This window comes from Pungitius pungitius, chromosome 16 (assembly GCF_949316345.1).
Source record: "Pungitius pungitius chromosome 16, fPunPun2.1, whole genome shotgun sequence".
NCBI classification, from domain to species: Eukaryota; Metazoa; Chordata; class Actinopteri; order Perciformes; family Gasterosteidae; genus Pungitius; species Pungitius pungitius.
Genome location: NC_084915.1, coordinates 12,724,559 through 12,743,659, shown reverse-complemented (window position 1 = coordinate 12,743,659; position 19,101 = coordinate 12,724,559). Strand labels below are relative to the sequence as shown.

The following is a 19,101-nucleotide window of genomic DNA, read 5'->3' as shown; positions in this document are numbered from 1 at the left end:
TTACTCAGGTCATTTATTTAAAAAACAGCAAAGGCTAATATTCAGAGTTGTGGCTCGGGTAAAAAATGTACACTCTTTCCACCAAGCAGCCGTGATCGTATAGTGGTTAGTACTCTGCGTTGTGGTCGCAGCAACCCCGGTTCGAATCCGGGTCACGGCAGCAGCTCAGAGTTGTCAATGTCTTCAACTCCACCATTAATGTGCCTTGGCATGTGAAATGTCTGAGACTCGACAGCTTTTTTGCTTACACTAGATGTTTTTGGCCGACACCAGTAATGGTACCGGGTTCCTCGGCTGTGGTCTGTTACAGCATTCAGCCGTTGGCATAAAATGAAGTTACACGTGGAATCTACAACAGCATTTTTGTAAGGGGCTAGTGGCGCAATGGACAACGCGTCTGACTACGAATCAGAAGATTCCAGGTTCGACTCCTGGCTAGCTCGTACTATTCTTCGACTTGCAAAAGGATCAGTGCTTATGTCAAAAGCTCCTACTGGAAAGGGAGGTTGTGCTAAGACCTATTCTCGAGGTGTTTTGCTACTTGCAAATACACTTTCTTTGAAAAACAAGATTATACACCAAAAACCCATTCGGCAGTACCAGAAAACTACTCGTTACTCAGGTCATTCATTTAAAAAACAGCAACGGCTAAAATCCCGACTTGTGGCTTGGGTAAAAAATGTACACTCTTTCCACCAAGCAGCCGTGATCGTATAGTGGTTAGTACTCTGCGTTGTGGTCGCAGCAACCCCGGTTCGAATCCGGGTCACGGCAGCAGCTCAGAGTTGTCAATGTCTTCAACTCCACTTTTAATGTGAAATGTCTGAGACTGGACAGCTTTTTTGCTTACACTAGATGTTTTTGGCCGACATAAGTAATGGTACCCGGTTCCTCGGCTGTGGTCTGTTACAGCATTCAGCCGTTGGCATAAAATATAGTTACACGTGGAATCTACAACAGCATTTTTGTAAGGGGCTAGTGGCGCAATGGACAACGCGTCTGACTACGAATCAGAAGATTCCAGGTTCGACTCCTGGCTAGCTCGTACTATTCTTCGACTTGCAAAAGGATCAATGCTTATGTCAAAAGCTCCTACTGGAAAAGGAGGTTGTGCAAACACCGATTCTCGAGGTGTTTTGCTACTTGAAAATACACTTTCTTTGAAAAACAAGATTATACACCAAGAACCCATTCGGCAGTACCAGAAAACTACTCGTTACTCAGGTCATTCATTTAAAAAACAGCAACGGCTAAAATCCCGACTTGTGGCTTGGGTAAAAAATGTACACTCTTTCCACCAAGCAGCCGTGATCGTATAGTGGTTAGTACTCTGCGGTGTGGTCGCAGCAACCCCGGTTCGAATCCGGGTCACGGCAGCAGCTCAGAGTTGTCAATGTCTTCAACTCCACTTTTAATGTGCCTTGGCATGTGAAATGTCTGAGACTCGACAGCTTTTTTGCTTACACTAGATGTTTTTGGCGGACACCAGTAATGGTACCGGGTTCCTCGGCTGTGGTCTGTTACAGCATTCAGCCGTTGGCATAAAATGAAGTTACACGTGGAATCTACAACAGCATTTTTGTAAGGGGCTAGTGGCGCAATGGACAACGCGTCTGACTACGAATGAGAAGATTCCAGGTTCGACTCCTGGCTAGCTCGTACTATTTTTCGACTTGCAAAAGGATCAGTGCTCATGTCAAAAGCTCCTACTGGAAAAGGATGTTGTGCTAAGACCGATCTCGAGGTGTTTTGCTACTTGCAAATACACTTTCTTTGAAAAACAAGATTATACACCAAGAACCCATTCGGCAGTACCAGAAAACTACTCGTTACTCAGGTCATTCATTTAAAAAACAGCAACGGCTAAAATCCCGACTTGTGGCTTGGGTAAAAAATGTACACTCTTTCCACCAAGCAGCCGTGATCGTATAGTGGTTAGTACTCTGCGTTGTGGTCGCAGCAACCCCGGTTCGAATCCGGGTCACGGCAGCAGCTCAGAGTTGTCAATGTCTTCAACTCCACTTTTAATGTGAAATGTCTGAGACTGGACAGCTTTTTTGCTTACACTAGATGTTTTTGGCCGACACCAGTAATGGTACCCGGTTCCTCGGCTGTGGTCTGTTACAGCATTCAGCCGTTGGCATAAAATGAAGTTACACGTGGAATCTACAACAGCATTTTTGGAAGGGGCTAGTGGCGCAATGGACAACGCGTCTGACTACGAATCAGAAGATTCCAGGTTCGACTCCTGGCTAGCTCGTACTATTCTTCGACTTGCAAAAGGATCAGTGCTTATGTCAAAAGCTCCTACTGGAAAAGGAGGTTGTGCTAAGACCGATTCTCGAGGTGTTTTGCTACTTGCAAATACACTTTCTTTGAAAAACAAGATTATACACCAAAAACCCATTCGGCAGTACCAGAAAACTACTCGTTACTCAGGTCATTCATTTAAAAAACAGCAACGGCTAAAATCCCGACTTGTGGCTTGGGTAAAAAATGTACACTCTTTCCACCAAGCAGCCGTGATCGTATAGTGGTTAGTACTCTGCGTTGTGGTCGCAGCAACCCCGGTTCGAATCCGGGTCACGGCAGCAGCTCAGAGTTGTCAATGTCTTCAACTCCACTTTTAATGTGAAATGTCTGAGACTGGACAGCTTTTTTGCTTACACTAGATGTTTTTGGCCGACATAAGTAATGGTACCCGGTTCCTCGGCTGTGGTCTGTTACAGCATTCAGCCGTTGGCATAAAATATAGTTACACGTGGAATCTACAACAGCATTTTTGTAAGGGGCTAGTGGCGCAATGGACAACGCGTCTGACTACGAATCAGAAGATTCCAGGTTCGACTCCTGGCTAGCTCGTACTATTCTTCGACTTGCAAAAGGATCAGTGCTCATGTCAAAAGCTCCTACTGGAAAAGGATGTTGTGCTAAGACCGATCTCGAGGTGTTTTGCTACTTGCAAATACACTTTCTTTGAAAAACAAGATGATACACCAAGAACCCATTCGGCAGTACCAGAAAACTACTCGTTACTCAGGTCATTTATTTAAAAAACAGCAAAGGCTAATATTCAGAGTTGTGGCTCGGGTAAAAAATGTACACTCTTTCCACCAAGCAGCCGTGATCGTATAGTGGTTAGTACTCTGCGTTGTGGTCGCAGCAACCCCGGTTCGAATCCGGGTCACGGCAGCAGCTCAGAGTTGTCAATGTCTTCAACTCCACCATTAATGTGCCTTGGCATGTGAAATGTCTGAGACTCGACAGCTTTTTTGCTTACACTAGATGTTTTTGGCCGACACCAGTAATGGTACCGGGTTCCTCGGCTGTGGTCTGTTACAGCATTCAGCCGTTGGCATAAAATGAAGTTACACGTGGAATCTACAACAGCATTTTTGTAAGGGGCTAGTGGCGCAATGGACAACGCGTCTGACTACGAATCAGAAGATTCCAGGTTCGACTCCTGGCTAGCTCGTACTATTCTTCGACTTGCAAAAGGATCAGTGCTTATGTCAAAAGCTCCTACTGGAAAGGGAGGTTGTGCTAAGACCTATTCTCGAGGTGTTTTGCTACTTGCAAATACACTTTCTTTGAAAAACAAGATTATACACCAAAAACCCATTCGGCAGTACCAGAAAACTACTCGTTACTCAGGTCATTCATTTAAAAAACAGCAACGGCTAAAATCCCGACTTGTGGCTTGGGTAAAAAATGTACACTCTTTCCACCAAGCAGCCGTGATCGTATAGTGGTTAGTACTCTGCGTTGTGGTCGCAGCAACCCCGGTTCGAATCCGGGTCACGGCAGCAGCTCAGAGTTGTCAATGTCTTCAACTCCACTTTTAATGTGAAATGTCTGAGACTGGACAGCTTTTTTGCTTACACTAGATGTTTTTGGCCGACATAAGTAATGGTACCCGGTTCCTCGGCTGTGGTCTGTTACAGCATTCAGCCGTTGGCATAAAATATAGTTACACGTGGAATCTACAACAGCATTTTTGTAAGGGGCTAGTGGCGCAATGGACAACGCGTCTGACTACGAATCAGAAGATTCCAGGTTCGACTCCTGGCTAGCTCGTACTATTCTTCGACTTGCAAAAGGATCAATGCTTATGTCAAAAGCTCCTACTGGAAAAGGAGGTTGTGCAAACACCGATTCTCGAGGTGTTTTGCTACTTGAAAATACACTTTCTTTGAAAAACAAGATTATACACCAAGAACCCATTCGGCAGTACCAGAAAACTACTCGTTACTCAGGTCATTCATTTAAAAAACAGCAACGGCTAAAATCCCGACTTGTGGCTTGGGTAAAAAATGTACACTCTTTCCACCAAGCAGCCGTGATCGTATAGTGGTTAGTACTCTGCGGTGTGGTCGCAGCAACCCCGGTTCGAATCCGGGTCACGGCAGCAGCTCAGAGTTGTCAATGTCTTCAACTCCACTTTTAATGTGCCTTGGCATGTGAAATTTCTGAGACTCGACAGCTTTTTTGCTTACACTAGATGTTTTTGGCGGACACCAGTAATGGTACCGGGTTCCTCGGCTGTGGTCTGTTACAGCATTCAGCCGTTGGCATAAAATGAAGTTACACGTGGAATCTACAACAGCATTTTTGTAAGGGGCTAGTGGCGCAATGGACAACGCGTCTGACTACGAATGAGAAGATTCCAGGTTCGACTCCTGGCTAGCTCGTACTATTCTTCGACTTGCAAAAGGATCAGTGCTCATGTCAAAAGCTCCTACTGGAAAAGGATGTTGTGCTAAGACCGATCTCGAGGTGTTTTGCTACTTGCAAATACACTTTCTTTGAAAAACAAGATTATACACCAAGAACCCATTCGGCAGTACCAGAAAACTACTCGTTACTCAGGTCATTCATTTAAAAAACAGCAACGGCTAAAATCCCGACTTGTGGCTTGGGTAAAAAATGTACACTCTTTCCACCAAGCAGCCGTGATCGTATAGTGGTTAGTACTCTGCGTTGTGGTCGCAGCAACCCCGGTTCGAATCCGGGTCACGGCAGCAGCTCAGAGTTGTCAATGTCTTCAACTCCACTTTTAATGTGAAATGTCTGAGACTGGACAGCTTTTTTGCTTACACTAGATGTTTTTGGCCGACACCAGTAATGGTACCCGGTTCCTCGGCTGTGGTCTGTTACAGCATTCAGCCGTTGGCATAAAATGAAGTTACACGTGGAATCTACAACAGCATTTTTGGAAGGGGCTAGTGGCGCAATGGACAACGCGTCTGACTACGAATCAGAAGATTCCAGGTTCGACTCCTGGCTAGCTCGTACTATTCTTCGACTTGCAAAAGGATCAGTGCTTATGTCAAAAGCTCCTACTGGAAAAGGAGGTTGTGCTAAGACCGATTCTCGAGGTGTTTTGCTACTTGCAAATACACTTTCTTTGAAAAACAAGATTATACACCAAGAACCCATTCGGCAGTACCAGAAAACTACTCGTTACTCAGGTCATTTATTTAAAAAACAGCAAAGGCTAATATTCAGAGTTGTGGCTCGGGTAAAAAATGTACACTCTTTCCACCAAGCAGCCGTGATCGTATAGTGGTTAGTACTCTGCGTTGTGGTCGCAGCAACCCCGGTTCGAATCCGGGTCACGGCAGCAGCTCAGAGTTGTCAATGTCTTCAACTCCACCATTAATGTGCCTTGGCATGTGAAATGTCTGAGACTCGACAGCTTTTTTGCTTACACTAGATGTTTTTGGCCGACACCAGTAATGGTACCGGGTTCCTCGGCTGTGGTCTGTTACAGCATTCAGCCGTTGGCATAAAATGAAGTTACACGTGGAATCTACAACAGCATTTTTGTAAGGGGCTAGTGGCGCAATGGACAACGCGTCTGACTACGAATCAGAAGATTCCAGGTTCGACTCCTGGCTAGCTCGTACTATTCTTCGACTTGCAAAAGGATCAGTGCTTATGTCAAAAGCTCCTACTGGAAAGGGAGGTTGTGCTAAGACCTATTCTCGAGGTGTTTTGCTACTTGCAAATACACTTTCTTTGAAAAACAAGATTATACACCAAAAACCCATTCGGCAGTACCAGAAAACTACTCGTTACTCAGGTCATTCATTTAAAAAACAGCAACGGCTAAAATCCCGACTTGTGGCTTGGGTAAAAAATGTACACTCTTTCCACCAAGCAGCCGTGATCGTATAGTGGTTAGTACTCTGCGTTGTGGTCGCAGCAACCCCGGTTCGAATCCGGGTCACGGCAGCAGCTCAGAGTTGTCAATGTCTTCAACTCCACTTTTAATGTGAAATGTCTGAGACTGGACAGCTTTTTTGCTTACACTAGATGTTTTTGGCCGACATAAGTAATGGTACCCGGTTCCTCGGCTGTGGTCTGTTACAGCATTCAGCCGTTGGCATAAAATATAGTTACACGTGGAATCTACAACAGCATTTTTGTAAGGGGCTAGTGGCGCAATGGACAACGCGTCTGACTACGAATCAGAAGATTCCAGGTTCGACTCCTGGCTAGCTCGTACTATTCTTCGACTTGCAAAAGGATCAATGCTTATGTCAAAAGCTCCTACTGGAAAAGGAGGTTGTGCAAACACCGATTCTCGAGGTGTTTTGCTACTTGAAAATACACTTTCTTTGAAAAACAAGATTATACACCAAGAACCCATTCGGCAGTACCAGAAAACTACTCGTTACTCAGGTCATTCATTTAAAAAACAGCAACGGCTAAAATCCCGACTTGTGGCTTGGGTAAAAAATGTACACTCTTTCCACCAAGCAGCCGTGATCGTATAGTGGTTAGTACTCTGCGGTGTGGTCGCAGCAACCCCGGTTCGAATCCGGGTCACGGCAGCAGCTCAGAGTTGTCAATGTCTTCAACTCCACTTTTAATGTGCCTTGGCATGTGAAATGTCTGAGACTCGACAGCTTTTTTGCTTACACTAGATGTTTTTGGCGGACACCAGTAATGGTACCGGGTTCCTCGGCTGTGGTCTGTTACAGCATTCAGCCGTTGGCATAAAATGAAGTTACACGTGGAATCTACAACAGCATTTTTGTAAGGGGCTAGTGGCGCAATGGACAACGCGTCTGACTACGAATGAGAAGATTCCAGGTTCGACTCCTGGCTAGCTCGTACTATTTTTCGACTTGCAAAAGGATCAGTGCTCATGTCAAAAGCTCCTACTGGAAAAGGATGTTGTGCTAAGACCGATCTCGAGGTGTTTTGCTACTTGCAAATACACTTTCTTTGAAAAACAAGATTATACACCAAGAACCCATTCGGCAGTACCAGAAAACTACTCGTTACTCAGGTCATTCATTTAAAAAACAGCAACGGCTAAAATCCCGACTTGTGGCTTGGGTAAAAAATGTACACTCTTTCCACCAAGCAGCCGTGATCGTATAGTGGTTAGTACTCTGCGTTGTGGTCGCAGCAACCCCGGTTCGAATCCGGGTCACGGCAGCAGCTCAGAGTTGTCAATGTCTTCAACTCCACTTTTAATGTGAAATGTCTGAGACTGGACAGCTTTTTTGCTTACACTAGATGTTTTTGGCCGACACCAGTAATGGTACCCGGTTCCTCGGCTGTGGTCTGTTACAGCATTCAGCCGTTGGCATAAAATGAAGTTACACGTGGAATCTACAACAGCATTTTTGGAAGGGGCTAGTGGCGCAATGGACAACGCGTCTGACTACGAATCAGAAGATTCCAGGTTCGACTCCTGGCTAGCTCGTACTATTCTTCGACTTGCAAAAGGATCAGTGCTTATGTCAAAAGCTCCTACTGGAAAAGGAGGTTGTGCTAAGACCGATTCTCGAGGTGTTTTGCTACTTGCAAATACACTTTCTTTGAAAAACAAGATTATACACCAAAAACCCATTCGGCAGTACCAGAAAACTACTCGTTACTCAGGTCATTCATTTAAAAAACAGCAACGGCTAAAATCCCGACTTGTGGCTTGGGTAAAAAATGTACACTCTTTCCACCAAGCAGCCGTGATCGTATAGTGGTTAGTACTCTGCGTTGTGGTCGCAGCAACCCCGGTTCGAATCCGGGTCACGGCAGCAGCTCAGAGTTGTCAATGTCTTCAACTCCACTTTTAATGTGAAATGTCTGAGACTGGACAGCTTTTTTGCTTACACTAGATGTTTTTGGCCGACATAAGTAATGGTACCCGGTTCCTCGGCTGTGGTCTGTTACAGCATTCAGCCGTTGGCATAAAATATAGTTACACGTGGAATCTACAACAGCATTTTTGTAAGCGGCTAGTGGCGCAATGGACAACGCGTCTGACTACGAATCAGAAGATTCCAGGTTCGACTCCTGGCTAGCTCGTACTATTCTTCGACTTGCAAAAGGATCAGTGCTCATGTCAAAAGCTCCTACTGGAAAAGGATGTTGTGCTAAGACCGATCTCGAGGTGTTTTGCTACTTGCAAATACACTTTCTTTGAAAAACAAGATTATACACCAAGAACCCATTCGGCAGTACCAGAAAACTACTCGTTACTCAGGTCATTTATTTAAAAAACAGCAAAGGCTAATATTCAGAGTTGTGGCTCGGGTAAAAAATGTACACTCTTTCCACCAAGCAGCCGTGATCGTATAGTGGTTAGTACTCTGCGTTGTGGTCGCAGCAACCCCGGTTCGAATCCGGGTCACGGCAGCAGCTCAGAGTTGTCAATGTCTTCAACTCCACCATTAATGTGCCTTGGCATGTGAAATGTCTGAGACTCGACAGCTTTTTTGCTTACACTAGATGTTTTTGGCCGACACCAGTAATGGTACCGGGTTCCTCGGCTGTGGTCTGTTACAGCATTCAGCCGTTGGCATAAAATGAAGTTACACGTGGAATCTACAACAGCATTTTTGTAAGGGGCTAGTGGCGCAATGGACAACGCGTCTGACTACGAATCAGAAGATTCCAGGTTCGACTCCTGGCTAGCTCGTACTATTCTTCGACTTGCAAAAGGATCAGTGCTTATGTCAAAAGCTCCTACTGGAAAGGGAGGTTGTGCTAAGACCTATTCTCGAGGTGTTTTGCTACTTGCAAATACACTTTCTTTGAAAAACAAGATTATACACCAAAAACCCATTCGGCAGTACCAGAAAACTACTCGTTACTCAGGTCATTCATTTAAAAAACAGCAACGGCTAAAATCCCGACTTGTGGCTTGGGTAAAAAATGTACACTCTTTCCACCAAGCAGCCGTGATCGTATAGTGGTTAGTACTCTGCGTTGTGGTCGCAGCAACCCCGGTTCGAATCCGGGTCACGGCAGCAGCTCAGAGTTGTCAATGTCTTCAACTCCACTTTTAATGTGAAATGTCTGAGACTGGACAGCTTTTTTGCTTACACTAGATGTTTTTGGCCGACATAAGTAATGGTACCCGGTTCCTCGGCTGTGGTCTGTTACAGCATTCAGCCGTTGGCATAAAATATAGTTACACGTGGAATCTACAACAGCATTTTTGTAAGGGGCTAGTGGCGCAATGGACAACGCGTCTGACTACGAATCAGAAGATTCCAGGTTCGACTCCTGGCTAGCTCGTACTATTCTTCGACTTGCAAAAGGATCAATGCTTATGTCAAAAGCTCCTACTGGAAAAGGAGGTTGTGCAAACACCGATTCTCGAGGTGTTTTGCTACTTGAAAATACACTTTCTTTGAAAAACAAGATTATACACCAAGAACCCATTCGGCAGTACCAGAAAACTACTCGTTACTCAGGTCATTCATTTAAAAAACAGCAACGGCTAAAATCCCGACTTGTGGCTTGGGTAAAAAATGTACACTCTTTCCACCAAGCAGCCGTGATCGTATAGTGGTTAGTACTCTGCGGTGTGGTCGCAGCAACCCCGGTTCGAATCCGGGTCACGGCAGCAGCTCAGAGTTGTCAATGTCTTCAACTCCACTTTTAATGTGCCTTGGCATGTGAAATGTCTGAGACTCGACAGCTTTTTTGCTTACACTAGATGTTTTTGGCGGACACCAGTAATGGTACCGGGTTCCTCGGCTGTGGTCTGTTACAGCATTCAGCCGTTGGCATAAAATGAAGTTACACGTGGAATCTACAACAGCATTTTTGTAAGGGGCTAGTGGCGCAATGGACAACGCGTCTGACTACGAATGAGAAGATTCCAGGTTCGACTCCTGGCTAGCTCGTACTATTCTTCGACTTGCAAAAGGATCAGTGCTCATGTCAAAAGCTCCTACTGGAAAAGGATGTTGTGCTAAGACCGATCTCGAGGTGTTTTGCTACTTGCAAATACACTTTCTTTGAAAAACAAGATTATACACCAAGAACCCATTCGGCAGTACCAGAAAACTACTCGTTACTCAGGTCATTCATTTAAAAAACAGCAACGGCTAAAATCCCGACTTGTGGCTTGGGTAAAAAATGTACACTCTTTCCACCAAGCAGCCGTGATCGTATAGTGGTTAGTACTCTGCGTTGTGGTCGCAGCAACCCCCGGTTCGAATCCGGGTCACGGCAGCAGCTCAGAGTTGTCAATGTCTTCAACTCCACTTTTAATGTGAAATGTCTGAGACTGGACAGCTTTTTTGCTTACACTAGATGTTTTTGGCCGACACCAGTAATGGTACCCGGTTCCTCGGCTGTGGTCTGTTACAGCATTCAGCCGTTGGCATAAAATGAAGTTACACGTGGAATCTACAACAGCATTTTTGGAAGGGGCTAGTGGCGCAATGGACAACGCGTCTGACTACGAATCAGAAGATTCCAGGTTCGACTCCTGGCTAGCTCGTACTATTCTTCGACTTGCAAAAGGATCAGTGCTTATGTCAAAAGCTCCTACTGGAAAAGGAGGTTGTGCTAAGACCGATTCTCGAGGTGTTTTGCTACTTGCAAATACACTTTCTTTGAAAAACAAGATTATACACCAAAAACCCATTCGGCAGTACCAGAAAACTACTCGTTACTCAGGTCATTCATTTAAAAAACAGCAACGGCTAAAATCCCGACTTGTGGCTTGGGTAAAAAATGTACACTCTTTCCACCAAGCAGCCGTGATCGTATAGTGGTTAGTACTCTGCGTTGTGGTCGCAGCAACCCCGGTTCGAATCCGGGTCACGGCAGCAGCTCAGAGTTGTCAATGTCTTCAACTCCACTTTTAATGTGAAATGTCTGAGACTGGACAGCTTTTTTGCTTACACTAGATGTTTTTGGCCGACATAAGTAATGGTACCCGGTTCCTCGGCTGTGGTCTGTTACAGCATTCAGCCGTTGGCATAAAATATAGTTACACGTGGAATCTACAACAGCATTTTTGTAAGGGGCTAGTGGCGCAATGGACAACGCGTCTGACTACGAATCAGAAGATTCCAGGTTCGACTCCTGGCTAGCTCGTACTATTCTTCGACTTGCAAAAGGATCAGTGCTCATGTCAAAAGCTCCTACTGGAAAAGGAGGTTGTGCTAAGACCGATTCTCGAGGTGTTTTGCTACTTGCAAATACACTTTCTTTGAAAAACAAGATTATATACCAAGAACCCATTCGGCAGTACCAGAAAACTACTCGTTACTCAGGTCATTCATTTAAAAAACAGCAACGGCTAAAATCCCGACTTGTGGCTTGGGTAAAAAATGTACACTCTTTCCACCAAGCAGCCGTGATCGTATAGTGGTTAGTACTCTGCGTTGTGGTCGCAGCAACCCCGGTTCGAATCCGGGTCACGGCAGCAGCTCAGAGTTGTCAATGTCTTCAACTCCACTTTTAATGTGAAATGTCTGAGACTGGACAGCTTTTTTGCTTACACTAGATGTTTTTGGCCGACATAAGTAATGGTACCCGGTTCCTCGGCTGTGGTCTGTTACAGCATTCAGCCGTTGGCATAAAATATAGTTACACGTGGAATCTACAACAGCATTTTTGTAAGGGGCTAGTGGCGCAATGGACAACGCGTCTGACTACGAATCAGAAGATTCCAGGTTCGACTCCTGGCTAGCTCGTACTATTCTTCGACTTGCAAAAGGATCAGTGCTTATGTCAAAAGCTCCTACTGGAAAAGGAGGTTGTGCTAAGACCGATTCTCGAGGTGTTTTGCTACTTGCAAATACACTTTCTTTGAAAAACAAGATTATACACCAAAAACCCATTCGGCAGTACCAGAAAACTACTCGTTACTCAGGTCATTCATTTAAAAAACAGCAACGGCTAAAATCCCGACTTGTGGCTTGGGTAAAAAATGTACACTCTTTCCACCAAGCAGCCGTGATCGTATAGTGGTTAGTACTCTGCGTTGTGGTCGCAGCAACCCCGGTTCGAATCCGGGTCACGGCAGCAGCTCAGAGTTGTCAATGTCTTCAACTCCACTTTTAATGTGAAATGTCTGAGACTGGACAGCTTTTTTGCTTACACTAGATGTTTTTGGCCGACACCAGTAATGGTACCCGGTTCCTCGGCTGTGGTCTGTTACAGCATTCAGCCGTTGGCATAAAATGAAGTTACACGTGGAATCTACAACAGCATTTTTGGAAGGGGCTAGTGGCGCAATGGACAACGCGTCTGACTACGAATCAGAAGATTCCAGGTTCGACTCCTGGCTAGCTCGTACTATTCTTCGACTTGCAAAAGGATCAGTGCTTATGTCAAAAGCTCCTACTGGAAAAGGAGGTTGTGCTAAGACCGATTCTCGAGGTGTTTTGCTACTTGCAAATACACTTTCTTTGAAAAATAAGATTATACACCAAAAACCCATTCGGCAGTACCAGAAAACTACTCGTTACTCAGGTCATTCATTTAAAAAACAGCAACGGCTAAAATCCCGACTTGTGGCTTGGGTAAAAAATGTACACTCTTTCTACCAAGCAGCCGTGATCGTATAGTGGTTAGTACTCTGCGTTGTGGTCGCAGCAACCCCGGTTCGAATCCGGGTCACGGCAGCAGCTCAGAGTTGTCAATGTCTTCAACTCCACTTTTAATGTGAAATGTCTGAGACTGGACAGCTTTTTTGCTTACACTAGATGTTTTTGGCCGACATAAGTAATGGTACCCGGTTCCTCGGCTGTGGTCTGTTACAGCATTCAGCCGTTGGCATAAAATATAGTTACACGTGGAATCTACAACAGCATTTTTGTAAGGGGCTAGTGGCGCAATGGACAACGCGTCTGACTACGAATCAGAAGATTCCAGGTTCGACTCCTGGCTAGCTCGTACTATTCTTCGACTTGCAAAAGGATCAGTGCTCCTGTCAAAAGCTCCTACTGGAAAAGGAGGTTGTGCTAAGACCGATTCTCGAGGTGTTTTGCTACTTGCAAATACACTTTCTTTGAAAAACAAGATTATACACCAAGAACCCATTCGGCAGTACCAGAAAACTACTCGTTACTCAGGTCATTCATTTAAAAAACAGCAACGGCTAAAATCCCGACTTGTGGCTTGGGTAAAAAATGTACACTCTTTCCACCAAGCAGCCGTGATCGTATAGTGGTTAGTACTCTGCGTTGTGGTCGCAGCAACCCCGGTTCGAATCCGGGTCACGGCAGCAGCTCAGAGTTGTCAATGTCTTCAACTCCACTTTTAATGTGAAATGTCTGAGACTCGACAGCTTTTTTGCTTACACTAGATGTTTTTGGCCGACACCAGTAATGGTACCGGGTTCCTCGGCTGTGGTCTGTTACAGCATTCAGCCGTTGGCATAAAATGAAGTTACACGTGGAATCTACAACAGCATTTTTGTAAGGGGCTAGTGGCGCAATGGACAACGCGTCTGACTACGAATGAGAAGATTCCAGGTTCGACTCCTGGCTAGCTCGTACTATTCTTCGACTTGCAAAAGGATCAGTGCTCATGTCAAAAGCTCCTACTGGAAAAGGATGTTGTGCTAAGACCGATCTCGAGGTGTTTTGCTACTTGCAAATACACTTTCTTTGAAAAACAAGATTATACACCAAGAACCCATTCGGCAGTACCAGAAAACTACTCGTTACTCAGGTCATTTATTTAAAAAACAGCAAAGGCTAATATTCAGAGTTGTGGCTCGGGTAAAAAATGTACACTCTTTCCACCAAGCAGCCGTGATCGTATAGTGGTTAGTACTCTGCGTTGTGGTCGCAGCAACCCCGGTTCGAATCCGGGTCACGGCAGCAGCTCAGAGTTGTCAATGTCTTCAACTCCACCATTAATGTGCCTTGGCATGTGAAATGTCTGAGACTCGACAGCTTTTTTGCTTACACTAGATGTTTTTGGCCGACACCAGTAATGGTACCGGGTTCCTCGGCTGTGGTCTGTTACAGCATTCAGCCGTTGGCATAAAATGAAGTTACACGTGGAATCTACAACAGCATTTTTGTAAGGGGCTAGTGGCGCAATGGACAACGCGTCTGACTACGAATCAGAAGATTCCAGGTTCGACTCCTGGCTAGCTCGTACTATTCTTCGACTTGCAAAAGGATCAGTGCTTATGTCAAAAGCTCCTACTGGAAAAGGAGGTTGTGCTAAGACCGATTCTCGAGGTGTTTTGCTACTTGCAAATACACTTTCTTTGAAAAACAAGATTATACACCAAAAACCCATTCGGCAGTACCAGAAAACTACTCGTTACTCAGGTCATTCATTTAAAAAACAGCAACGGCTAAAATCCCGACTTGTGGCTTGGGTAAAAAATGTACACTCTTTCCACCAAGCAGCCGTGATCGTATAGTGGTTAGTACTCTGCGTTGTGGTCGCAGCAACCCCGGTTCGAATCCGGGTCACGGCAGCAGCTCAGAGTTGTCAATGTCTTCAACTCCACTTTTAATGTGAAATGTCTGAGACTGGACAGCTTTTTTGCTTACACTAGATGTTTTTGGCCGACATAAGTAATGGTACCCGGTTCCTCGGCTGTGGTCTGTTACAGCATTCAGCCGTTGGCATAAAATATAGTTACACGTGGAATCTACAACAGCATTTTTGTAAGGGGCTAGTGGCGCAATGGACAACGCGTCTGACTACGAATCAGAAGATTCCAGGTTCGACTCCTGGCTAGCTCGTACTATTCTTCGACTTGCAAAAGGATCAGTGCTTATGTCAAAAGCTCCTACTGGAAAAGGAGGTTGTGCTAAGACCGATTCTCGAGGTGTTTTGCTACTTGCAAATACACTTTCTTTGAAAAACAAGATTATACACCAAAAACCCATTCGGCAGTACCAGAAAACTACTCGTTACTCAGGTCATTCATTTAAAAAACAGCAACGGCTAAAATCCCGACTTGTGGCTTGGGTAAAAAATGTACACTCTTTCCACCAAGCAGCCGTGATTGTATAGTGGTTAGTACTCTGCGGTGTGGTCGCAGCAACCCCGGTTCGAATCCGGGTCACGGCAGCAGCTCAGAGTTGTCAATGTCTTCAACTCCACTTTTAATGTGCCTTGGCATGTGAAATGTCTGAGACTCGACAGCTTTTTTGCTTACACTAGATGTTTTTGGCGGACACCAGTAATGGTACCGGGTTCCTCGGCTGTGGTCTGTTACAGCATTCAGCCGTTGGCATAAAATGAAGTTACACGTGGAATCTACAACAGCATTTTTGTAATGGGCTAGTGGCGCAATGGACAACGCGTCTGACTACGAATCAGAAGATTCCAGGTTCGACTCCTGGCTAGCTCGTACTATTCTTCGACTTGCAAAAGGATCAGTGCTTATGTCAAAAGCTCCTACTGGAAAAGGAGGTTGTGCTAAGACCGATTCTCGAGGTGTTTTGCTACTTGCAAATACACTTTCTTTGAAAAACAAGATTATACACCAAAAACCCATTCGGCAGTACCAGAAAACTACTCGTTACTCAGGTCATTCATTTAAAAAACAGCAACGGCTAAAATCCCGACTTGTGGCTTGGGTAAAAAATGTACACTCTTTCCACCAAGCAGCCGTGATCGTATAGTGGTTAGTACTCTGCGTTGTGGTCGCAGCAACCCCGGTTCGAATCCGGGTCACGGCAGCAGCTCAGAGTTGTCAATGTCTTCAACTCCACTTTTAATGTGAAATGTCTGAGACTGGACAGCTTTTTTGCTTACACTAGATGTTTTTGGCCGACATAAGTAATGGTACCCGGTTCCTCGGCTGTGGTCTGTTACAGCATTCAGCCGTTGGCATAAAATATAGTTACACGTGGAATCTACAACAGCATTTTTGTAAGGGGCTAGTGGCGCAATGGACAACGCGTCTGACTACGAATCAGAAGATTCCAGGTTCGACTCCTGGCTAGCTCGTACTATTCTTCGACTTGCAAAAGGATCAGTGCTCATGTCAAAAGCTCCTACTGGAAAAGGATGTTGTGCTAAGACCGATCTCGAGGTGTTTTGCTACTTGCAAATACACTTTCTTTGAAAAACAAGATTATACACCAAGAACCCATTCGGCAGTACCAGAAAACTACTCGTTACTCAGGTCATTTATTTAAAAAACAGCAAAGGCTAATATTCAGAGTTGTGGCTCGGGTAAAAAATGTACACTCTTTCCACCAAGCAGCCGTGATCGTATAGTGGTTAGTACTCTGCGGTGTGGTCGCAGCAACCCCGGTTCGAATCCGGGTCACGGCAGCAGCTCAGAGTTGTCAATGTCTTCAACTCCACTTTTAATGTGCCTTGGCATGTGAAATGTCTGAGACTCGACAGCTTTTTTGCTTACACTAGATGTTTTTGGCGGACACCAGTAATGGTACCGGGTTCCTCGGCTGTGGTCTGTTACAGCATTCAGCCGTTGGCATAAAATGAAGTTACACGTGGAATCTACAACAGCATTTTTGTAATGGGCTAGTGGCGCAATGGACAACGCGTCTGACTACGAATCAGAAGATTCCAGGTTCGACTCCTGGCTAGCTCGTACTATTCTTCGACTTGCAAAAGGATCAGTGCTTATGTCAAAAGCTCCTACTGGAAAAGGAGGTTGTGCTAAGACCGATTCTCGAGGTGTTTTGCTACTTGCAAATACACTTTCTTTGAAAAACAAGATTATACACCAAAAACCCATTCGGCAGTACCAGAAAACTACTCGTTACTCAGGTCATTCATTTAAAAAACAGCAACGGCTAAAATCCCGACTTGTGGCTTGGGTAAAAAATGTACACTCTTTCCACCAAGCAGCCGTGATCGTATAGTGGTTAGTACTCTGCGTTGTGGTCGCAGCAACCCCGGTTCGAATCCGGGTCACGGCAGCAGCTCAGAGTTGTCAATGTCTTCAACTCCACTTTTAATGTGAAATGTCTGAGACTGGACAGCTTTTTTGCTTACACTAGATGTTTTTGGCCGACATAAGTAATGGTACCCGGTTCCTCGGCTGTGGTCTGTTACAGCATTCAGCCGTTGGCATAAAATATAGTTACACGTGGAATCTACAACAGCATTTTTGTAAGGGGCTAGTGGCGCAATGGACAACGCGTCTGACTACGAATCAGAAGATTCCAGGTTCGACTCCTGGCTAGCTCGTACTATTCTTCGACTTGCAAAAGGATCAGTGCTCATGTCAAAAGCTCCTACTGGAAAAGGATGTTGTGCTAAGACCGATCTCGAGGTGTTTTGCTACTTGCAAATACACTTTCTTTGAAAAACAAGATTATACACCAAGAACCCATTCGGCAGTACCAGAAAACTACTCGTTACTCAGGTCATTTATTTAAAAAACAGCAAAGGCTAATATTCAGAGTTGTGGCTCGGGTAAAAAATGTACACTCTTTCCACCAAGCAGCCGTGATCGTATAGTGGTTAGTACTCTGCGTTGTGGTCGCAGCAACCCCGGTTCGAATCCGGGTCACGGCAGCAGCTCAGAGTTGTCAATGTCTTCAACTCCACCATTAATGTGCCTTGGCATGTGAAATGTCTGAGACTCGACAGCTTTTTTGCTTACACTAGATGTTTTTGGCCGACACCAGTAATGGTACCGGGTTCCTCGGCTGTGGTCTGTTACAGCATTCAGCCGTTGGCATAAAATGAAGTTACACGTGGAATCTACAACAGCATTTTTGTAAGGGGCTAGTGGCGCAATGGACAACGCGTCTGACTACGAATCAGAAGATTCCAGGTTCGACTCCTGGCTAGCTCGTACTATTCTTCGACTTGCAAAAGGATCAGTGCTTATGTCAAAAGCTCCTACTGGAAAAGGAGGTTGTGCTAAGACCGATTCTCGAGGTGTTTTGCTACTTGCAAATACACTTTCTTTGAAAAACAAGATTATACACCAAAAACCCATTCGGCAGTACCAGAAAACTACTCGTTACTCAGGTCATTCATTTAAAAAACAGCAACGGCTAAAATCCCGACTTGTGGCTTGGGTAAAAAATGTACACTCTTTCCACCAAGCAGCCGTGATCGTATAGTGGTTAGTACTCTGCGTTGTGGTCGCAGCAACCCCGGTTCGAATCCGGGTCACGGCAGCAGCTCAGAGTTGTCAATGTCTTCAACTCCACTTTTAATGTGAAATGTCTGAGACTGGACAGCTTTTTTGCTTACACTAGATGTTTTTGGCCGACATAAGTAATGGTACCCGGTTCCTCGGCTGTGGTCTGTTACAGCATTCAGCCGTTGGCATAAAATATAGTTACACGTGGAATCTACAACAGCATTTTTGTAAGGGGCTAGTGGTGCAATGGACAACGCGTCTGACTACGAATCAGAAGATTCCAGGTTCGACTCCTGGCTAGCTCGTACTATTCTTCGACTTGCAAAAGGATCAGTGCTCCTGTCAAAAGCTCCTATTGGAAAAGGAGGTTGTGCTAAGACCGATTCTCGAGGTGTTTTGCTACTTGCAAATACACTTTCTTTGAAAAACAAGATTATACACCAAAAACCCATTCGGCAGTACCAGAAAACTACTCGTTACTCAGGTCATTCATTTAAAAAACAGCAACGGCTAAAATCCCGACTTGTGGCTTGGGTAAAAAATGTACACTCTTTCCACCAAGCAGCCGTGATCGTATAGTGGTTAGTACTCTGCGTTGTGGTCGCAGCAACCCCGGTTCGAATCCGGGTCACGGCAGCAGCTCAGAGTTGTCAATGTCTTCAACTCCACTTTTAATGTGAAATGTCTGAGACTGGACAGCTTTTTTGCTTACACTAGATGTTTTTGGCCGACATAAGTAATGGTACCCGGTTCCTCGGCTGTGGTCTGTTACAGCATTC

At 45.1% G+C, this 19,101-nt stretch overlaps 57 non-coding genes across 57 annotated transcripts; all 57 read left to right on the top strand.

The window, feature by feature from the left end:
* Window positions 1-88: 88 nt before the first annotated feature.
* trnah-gug (transfer RNA histidin (anticodon GUG)) lies at window positions 89-160 on the top strand. Its single transcript has one exon. It is a non-coding gene; the product is annotated as a tRNA-His (tRNA).
* A 210-nt stretch (window positions 161-370) lies between these two features.
* trnar-acg (transfer RNA arginine (anticodon ACG)) lies at window positions 371-443 on the top strand. Its single transcript has one exon. It is a non-coding gene; the product is annotated as a tRNA-Arg (tRNA).
* Window positions 444-702: 259 nt separating this feature from the next.
* On the top strand, window positions 703-774 carry trnah-gug (transfer RNA histidin (anticodon GUG)). Its single transcript has one exon. It is a non-coding gene; the product is annotated as a tRNA-His (tRNA).
* Window positions 775-972: 198 nt separating this feature from the next.
* Window positions 973-1,045, top strand: trnar-acg (transfer RNA arginine (anticodon ACG)). The gene has a single exon. It is a non-coding gene; the product is annotated as a tRNA-Arg (tRNA).
* A 541-nt stretch (window positions 1,046-1,586) lies between these two features.
* trnar-acg (transfer RNA arginine (anticodon ACG)) lies at window positions 1,587-1,659 on the top strand. Its single transcript has one exon. It is a non-coding gene; the product is annotated as a tRNA-Arg (tRNA).
* Window positions 1,660-1,917: 258 nt separating this feature from the next.
* Window positions 1,918-1,989, top strand: trnah-gug (transfer RNA histidin (anticodon GUG)). Its single transcript has one exon. It is a non-coding gene; the product is annotated as a tRNA-His (tRNA).
* A 198-nt stretch (window positions 1,990-2,187) lies between these two features.
* trnar-acg (transfer RNA arginine (anticodon ACG)) lies at window positions 2,188-2,260 on the top strand. The gene has a single exon. It is a non-coding gene; the product is annotated as a tRNA-Arg (tRNA).
* Window positions 2,261-2,519: 259 nt separating this feature from the next.
* trnah-gug (transfer RNA histidin (anticodon GUG)) lies at window positions 2,520-2,591 on the top strand. Its single transcript has one exon. It is a non-coding gene; the product is annotated as a tRNA-His (tRNA).
* Window positions 2,592-2,789: 198 nt separating this feature from the next.
* On the top strand, window positions 2,790-2,862 carry trnar-acg (transfer RNA arginine (anticodon ACG)). Its single transcript has one exon. It is a non-coding gene; the product is annotated as a tRNA-Arg (tRNA).
* Window positions 2,863-3,120: 258 nt separating this feature from the next.
* On the top strand, window positions 3,121-3,192 carry trnah-gug (transfer RNA histidin (anticodon GUG)). Its single transcript has one exon. It is a non-coding gene; the product is annotated as a tRNA-His (tRNA).
* A 210-nt stretch (window positions 3,193-3,402) lies between these two features.
* On the top strand, window positions 3,403-3,475 carry trnar-acg (transfer RNA arginine (anticodon ACG)). Its single transcript has one exon. It is a non-coding gene; the product is annotated as a tRNA-Arg (tRNA).
* Window positions 3,476-3,734: 259 nt separating this feature from the next.
* Window positions 3,735-3,806, top strand: trnah-gug (transfer RNA histidin (anticodon GUG)). Its single transcript has one exon. It is a non-coding gene; the product is annotated as a tRNA-His (tRNA).
* A 198-nt stretch (window positions 3,807-4,004) lies between these two features.
* Window positions 4,005-4,077, top strand: trnar-acg (transfer RNA arginine (anticodon ACG)). The gene has a single exon. It is a non-coding gene; the product is annotated as a tRNA-Arg (tRNA).
* Window positions 4,078-4,618: 541 nt separating this feature from the next.
* On the top strand, window positions 4,619-4,691 carry trnar-acg (transfer RNA arginine (anticodon ACG)). Its single transcript has one exon. It is a non-coding gene; the product is annotated as a tRNA-Arg (tRNA).
* Window positions 4,692-4,949: 258 nt separating this feature from the next.
* On the top strand, window positions 4,950-5,021 carry trnah-gug (transfer RNA histidin (anticodon GUG)). Its single transcript has one exon. It is a non-coding gene; the product is annotated as a tRNA-His (tRNA).
* A 198-nt stretch (window positions 5,022-5,219) lies between these two features.
* Window positions 5,220-5,292, top strand: trnar-acg (transfer RNA arginine (anticodon ACG)). The gene has a single exon. It is a non-coding gene; the product is annotated as a tRNA-Arg (tRNA).
* Window positions 5,293-5,551: 259 nt separating this feature from the next.
* Window positions 5,552-5,623, top strand: trnah-gug (transfer RNA histidin (anticodon GUG)). The gene has a single exon. It is a non-coding gene; the product is annotated as a tRNA-His (tRNA).
* A 210-nt stretch (window positions 5,624-5,833) lies between these two features.
* On the top strand, window positions 5,834-5,906 carry trnar-acg (transfer RNA arginine (anticodon ACG)). The gene has a single exon. It is a non-coding gene; the product is annotated as a tRNA-Arg (tRNA).
* Window positions 5,907-6,165: 259 nt separating this feature from the next.
* On the top strand, window positions 6,166-6,237 carry trnah-gug (transfer RNA histidin (anticodon GUG)). Its single transcript has one exon. It is a non-coding gene; the product is annotated as a tRNA-His (tRNA).
* Window positions 6,238-6,435: 198 nt separating this feature from the next.
* Window positions 6,436-6,508, top strand: trnar-acg (transfer RNA arginine (anticodon ACG)). The gene has a single exon. It is a non-coding gene; the product is annotated as a tRNA-Arg (tRNA).
* A 541-nt stretch (window positions 6,509-7,049) lies between these two features.
* trnar-acg (transfer RNA arginine (anticodon ACG)) lies at window positions 7,050-7,122 on the top strand. The gene has a single exon. It is a non-coding gene; the product is annotated as a tRNA-Arg (tRNA).
* A 258-nt stretch (window positions 7,123-7,380) lies between these two features.
* On the top strand, window positions 7,381-7,452 carry trnah-gug (transfer RNA histidin (anticodon GUG)). Its single transcript has one exon. It is a non-coding gene; the product is annotated as a tRNA-His (tRNA).
* Window positions 7,453-7,650: 198 nt separating this feature from the next.
* Window positions 7,651-7,723, top strand: trnar-acg (transfer RNA arginine (anticodon ACG)). Its single transcript has one exon. It is a non-coding gene; the product is annotated as a tRNA-Arg (tRNA).
* Window positions 7,724-7,982: 259 nt separating this feature from the next.
* Window positions 7,983-8,054, top strand: trnah-gug (transfer RNA histidin (anticodon GUG)). Its single transcript has one exon. It is a non-coding gene; the product is annotated as a tRNA-His (tRNA).
* A 198-nt stretch (window positions 8,055-8,252) lies between these two features.
* trnar-acg (transfer RNA arginine (anticodon ACG)) lies at window positions 8,253-8,325 on the top strand. The gene has a single exon. It is a non-coding gene; the product is annotated as a tRNA-Arg (tRNA).
* Window positions 8,326-8,583: 258 nt separating this feature from the next.
* trnah-gug (transfer RNA histidin (anticodon GUG)) lies at window positions 8,584-8,655 on the top strand. The gene has a single exon. It is a non-coding gene; the product is annotated as a tRNA-His (tRNA).
* Window positions 8,656-8,865: 210 nt separating this feature from the next.
* trnar-acg (transfer RNA arginine (anticodon ACG)) lies at window positions 8,866-8,938 on the top strand. The gene has a single exon. It is a non-coding gene; the product is annotated as a tRNA-Arg (tRNA).
* A 259-nt stretch (window positions 8,939-9,197) lies between these two features.
* trnah-gug (transfer RNA histidin (anticodon GUG)) lies at window positions 9,198-9,269 on the top strand. Its single transcript has one exon. It is a non-coding gene; the product is annotated as a tRNA-His (tRNA).
* Window positions 9,270-9,467: 198 nt separating this feature from the next.
* trnar-acg (transfer RNA arginine (anticodon ACG)) lies at window positions 9,468-9,540 on the top strand. Its single transcript has one exon. It is a non-coding gene; the product is annotated as a tRNA-Arg (tRNA).
* Window positions 9,541-10,081: 541 nt separating this feature from the next.
* trnar-acg (transfer RNA arginine (anticodon ACG)) lies at window positions 10,082-10,154 on the top strand. Its single transcript has one exon. It is a non-coding gene; the product is annotated as a tRNA-Arg (tRNA).
* Window positions 10,155-10,412: 258 nt separating this feature from the next.
* Window positions 10,413-10,485, top strand: trnah-gug (transfer RNA histidin (anticodon GUG)). Its single transcript has one exon. It is a non-coding gene; the product is annotated as a tRNA-His (tRNA).
* A 198-nt stretch (window positions 10,486-10,683) lies between these two features.
* Window positions 10,684-10,756, top strand: trnar-acg (transfer RNA arginine (anticodon ACG)). The gene has a single exon. It is a non-coding gene; the product is annotated as a tRNA-Arg (tRNA).
* A 259-nt stretch (window positions 10,757-11,015) lies between these two features.
* On the top strand, window positions 11,016-11,087 carry trnah-gug (transfer RNA histidin (anticodon GUG)). Its single transcript has one exon. It is a non-coding gene; the product is annotated as a tRNA-His (tRNA).
* Window positions 11,088-11,285: 198 nt separating this feature from the next.
* Window positions 11,286-11,358, top strand: trnar-acg (transfer RNA arginine (anticodon ACG)). The gene has a single exon. It is a non-coding gene; the product is annotated as a tRNA-Arg (tRNA).
* A 259-nt stretch (window positions 11,359-11,617) lies between these two features.
* trnah-gug (transfer RNA histidin (anticodon GUG)) lies at window positions 11,618-11,689 on the top strand. Its single transcript has one exon. It is a non-coding gene; the product is annotated as a tRNA-His (tRNA).
* Window positions 11,690-11,887: 198 nt separating this feature from the next.
* trnar-acg (transfer RNA arginine (anticodon ACG)) lies at window positions 11,888-11,960 on the top strand. Its single transcript has one exon. It is a non-coding gene; the product is annotated as a tRNA-Arg (tRNA).
* Window positions 11,961-12,219: 259 nt separating this feature from the next.
* On the top strand, window positions 12,220-12,291 carry trnah-gug (transfer RNA histidin (anticodon GUG)). Its single transcript has one exon. It is a non-coding gene; the product is annotated as a tRNA-His (tRNA).
* Window positions 12,292-12,489: 198 nt separating this feature from the next.
* On the top strand, window positions 12,490-12,562 carry trnar-acg (transfer RNA arginine (anticodon ACG)). Its single transcript has one exon. It is a non-coding gene; the product is annotated as a tRNA-Arg (tRNA).
* A 259-nt stretch (window positions 12,563-12,821) lies between these two features.
* Window positions 12,822-12,893, top strand: trnah-gug (transfer RNA histidin (anticodon GUG)). Its single transcript has one exon. It is a non-coding gene; the product is annotated as a tRNA-His (tRNA).
* A 198-nt stretch (window positions 12,894-13,091) lies between these two features.
* On the top strand, window positions 13,092-13,164 carry trnar-acg (transfer RNA arginine (anticodon ACG)). Its single transcript has one exon. It is a non-coding gene; the product is annotated as a tRNA-Arg (tRNA).
* A 259-nt stretch (window positions 13,165-13,423) lies between these two features.
* On the top strand, window positions 13,424-13,495 carry trnah-gug (transfer RNA histidin (anticodon GUG)). The gene has a single exon. It is a non-coding gene; the product is annotated as a tRNA-His (tRNA).
* A 198-nt stretch (window positions 13,496-13,693) lies between these two features.
* On the top strand, window positions 13,694-13,766 carry trnar-acg (transfer RNA arginine (anticodon ACG)). The gene has a single exon. It is a non-coding gene; the product is annotated as a tRNA-Arg (tRNA).
* A 258-nt stretch (window positions 13,767-14,024) lies between these two features.
* On the top strand, window positions 14,025-14,096 carry trnah-gug (transfer RNA histidin (anticodon GUG)). Its single transcript has one exon. It is a non-coding gene; the product is annotated as a tRNA-His (tRNA).
* A 210-nt stretch (window positions 14,097-14,306) lies between these two features.
* trnar-acg (transfer RNA arginine (anticodon ACG)) lies at window positions 14,307-14,379 on the top strand. Its single transcript has one exon. It is a non-coding gene; the product is annotated as a tRNA-Arg (tRNA).
* A 259-nt stretch (window positions 14,380-14,638) lies between these two features.
* trnah-gug (transfer RNA histidin (anticodon GUG)) lies at window positions 14,639-14,710 on the top strand. The gene has a single exon. It is a non-coding gene; the product is annotated as a tRNA-His (tRNA).
* A 198-nt stretch (window positions 14,711-14,908) lies between these two features.
* Window positions 14,909-14,981, top strand: trnar-acg (transfer RNA arginine (anticodon ACG)). The gene has a single exon. It is a non-coding gene; the product is annotated as a tRNA-Arg (tRNA).
* A 541-nt stretch (window positions 14,982-15,522) lies between these two features.
* Window positions 15,523-15,595, top strand: trnar-acg (transfer RNA arginine (anticodon ACG)). Its single transcript has one exon. It is a non-coding gene; the product is annotated as a tRNA-Arg (tRNA).
* Window positions 15,596-15,854: 259 nt separating this feature from the next.
* Window positions 15,855-15,926, top strand: trnah-gug (transfer RNA histidin (anticodon GUG)). The gene has a single exon. It is a non-coding gene; the product is annotated as a tRNA-His (tRNA).
* Window positions 15,927-16,124: 198 nt separating this feature from the next.
* On the top strand, window positions 16,125-16,197 carry trnar-acg (transfer RNA arginine (anticodon ACG)). Its single transcript has one exon. It is a non-coding gene; the product is annotated as a tRNA-Arg (tRNA).
* Window positions 16,198-16,737: 540 nt separating this feature from the next.
* trnar-acg (transfer RNA arginine (anticodon ACG)) lies at window positions 16,738-16,810 on the top strand. Its single transcript has one exon. It is a non-coding gene; the product is annotated as a tRNA-Arg (tRNA).
* Window positions 16,811-17,069: 259 nt separating this feature from the next.
* trnah-gug (transfer RNA histidin (anticodon GUG)) lies at window positions 17,070-17,141 on the top strand. Its single transcript has one exon. It is a non-coding gene; the product is annotated as a tRNA-His (tRNA).
* Window positions 17,142-17,339: 198 nt separating this feature from the next.
* On the top strand, window positions 17,340-17,412 carry trnar-acg (transfer RNA arginine (anticodon ACG)). The gene has a single exon. It is a non-coding gene; the product is annotated as a tRNA-Arg (tRNA).
* Window positions 17,413-17,670: 258 nt separating this feature from the next.
* Window positions 17,671-17,742, top strand: trnah-gug (transfer RNA histidin (anticodon GUG)). The gene has a single exon. It is a non-coding gene; the product is annotated as a tRNA-His (tRNA).
* Window positions 17,743-17,952: 210 nt separating this feature from the next.
* trnar-acg (transfer RNA arginine (anticodon ACG)) lies at window positions 17,953-18,025 on the top strand. The gene has a single exon. It is a non-coding gene; the product is annotated as a tRNA-Arg (tRNA).
* Window positions 18,026-18,284: 259 nt separating this feature from the next.
* Window positions 18,285-18,356, top strand: trnah-gug (transfer RNA histidin (anticodon GUG)). Its single transcript has one exon. It is a non-coding gene; the product is annotated as a tRNA-His (tRNA).
* A 198-nt stretch (window positions 18,357-18,554) lies between these two features.
* Window positions 18,555-18,627, top strand: trnar-acg (transfer RNA arginine (anticodon ACG)). Its single transcript has one exon. It is a non-coding gene; the product is annotated as a tRNA-Arg (tRNA).
* Window positions 18,628-18,886: 259 nt separating this feature from the next.
* On the top strand, window positions 18,887-18,958 carry trnah-gug (transfer RNA histidin (anticodon GUG)). Its single transcript has one exon. It is a non-coding gene; the product is annotated as a tRNA-His (tRNA).
* The last annotated feature ends 143 nt before the right edge of the window (window positions 18,959-19,101 follow it).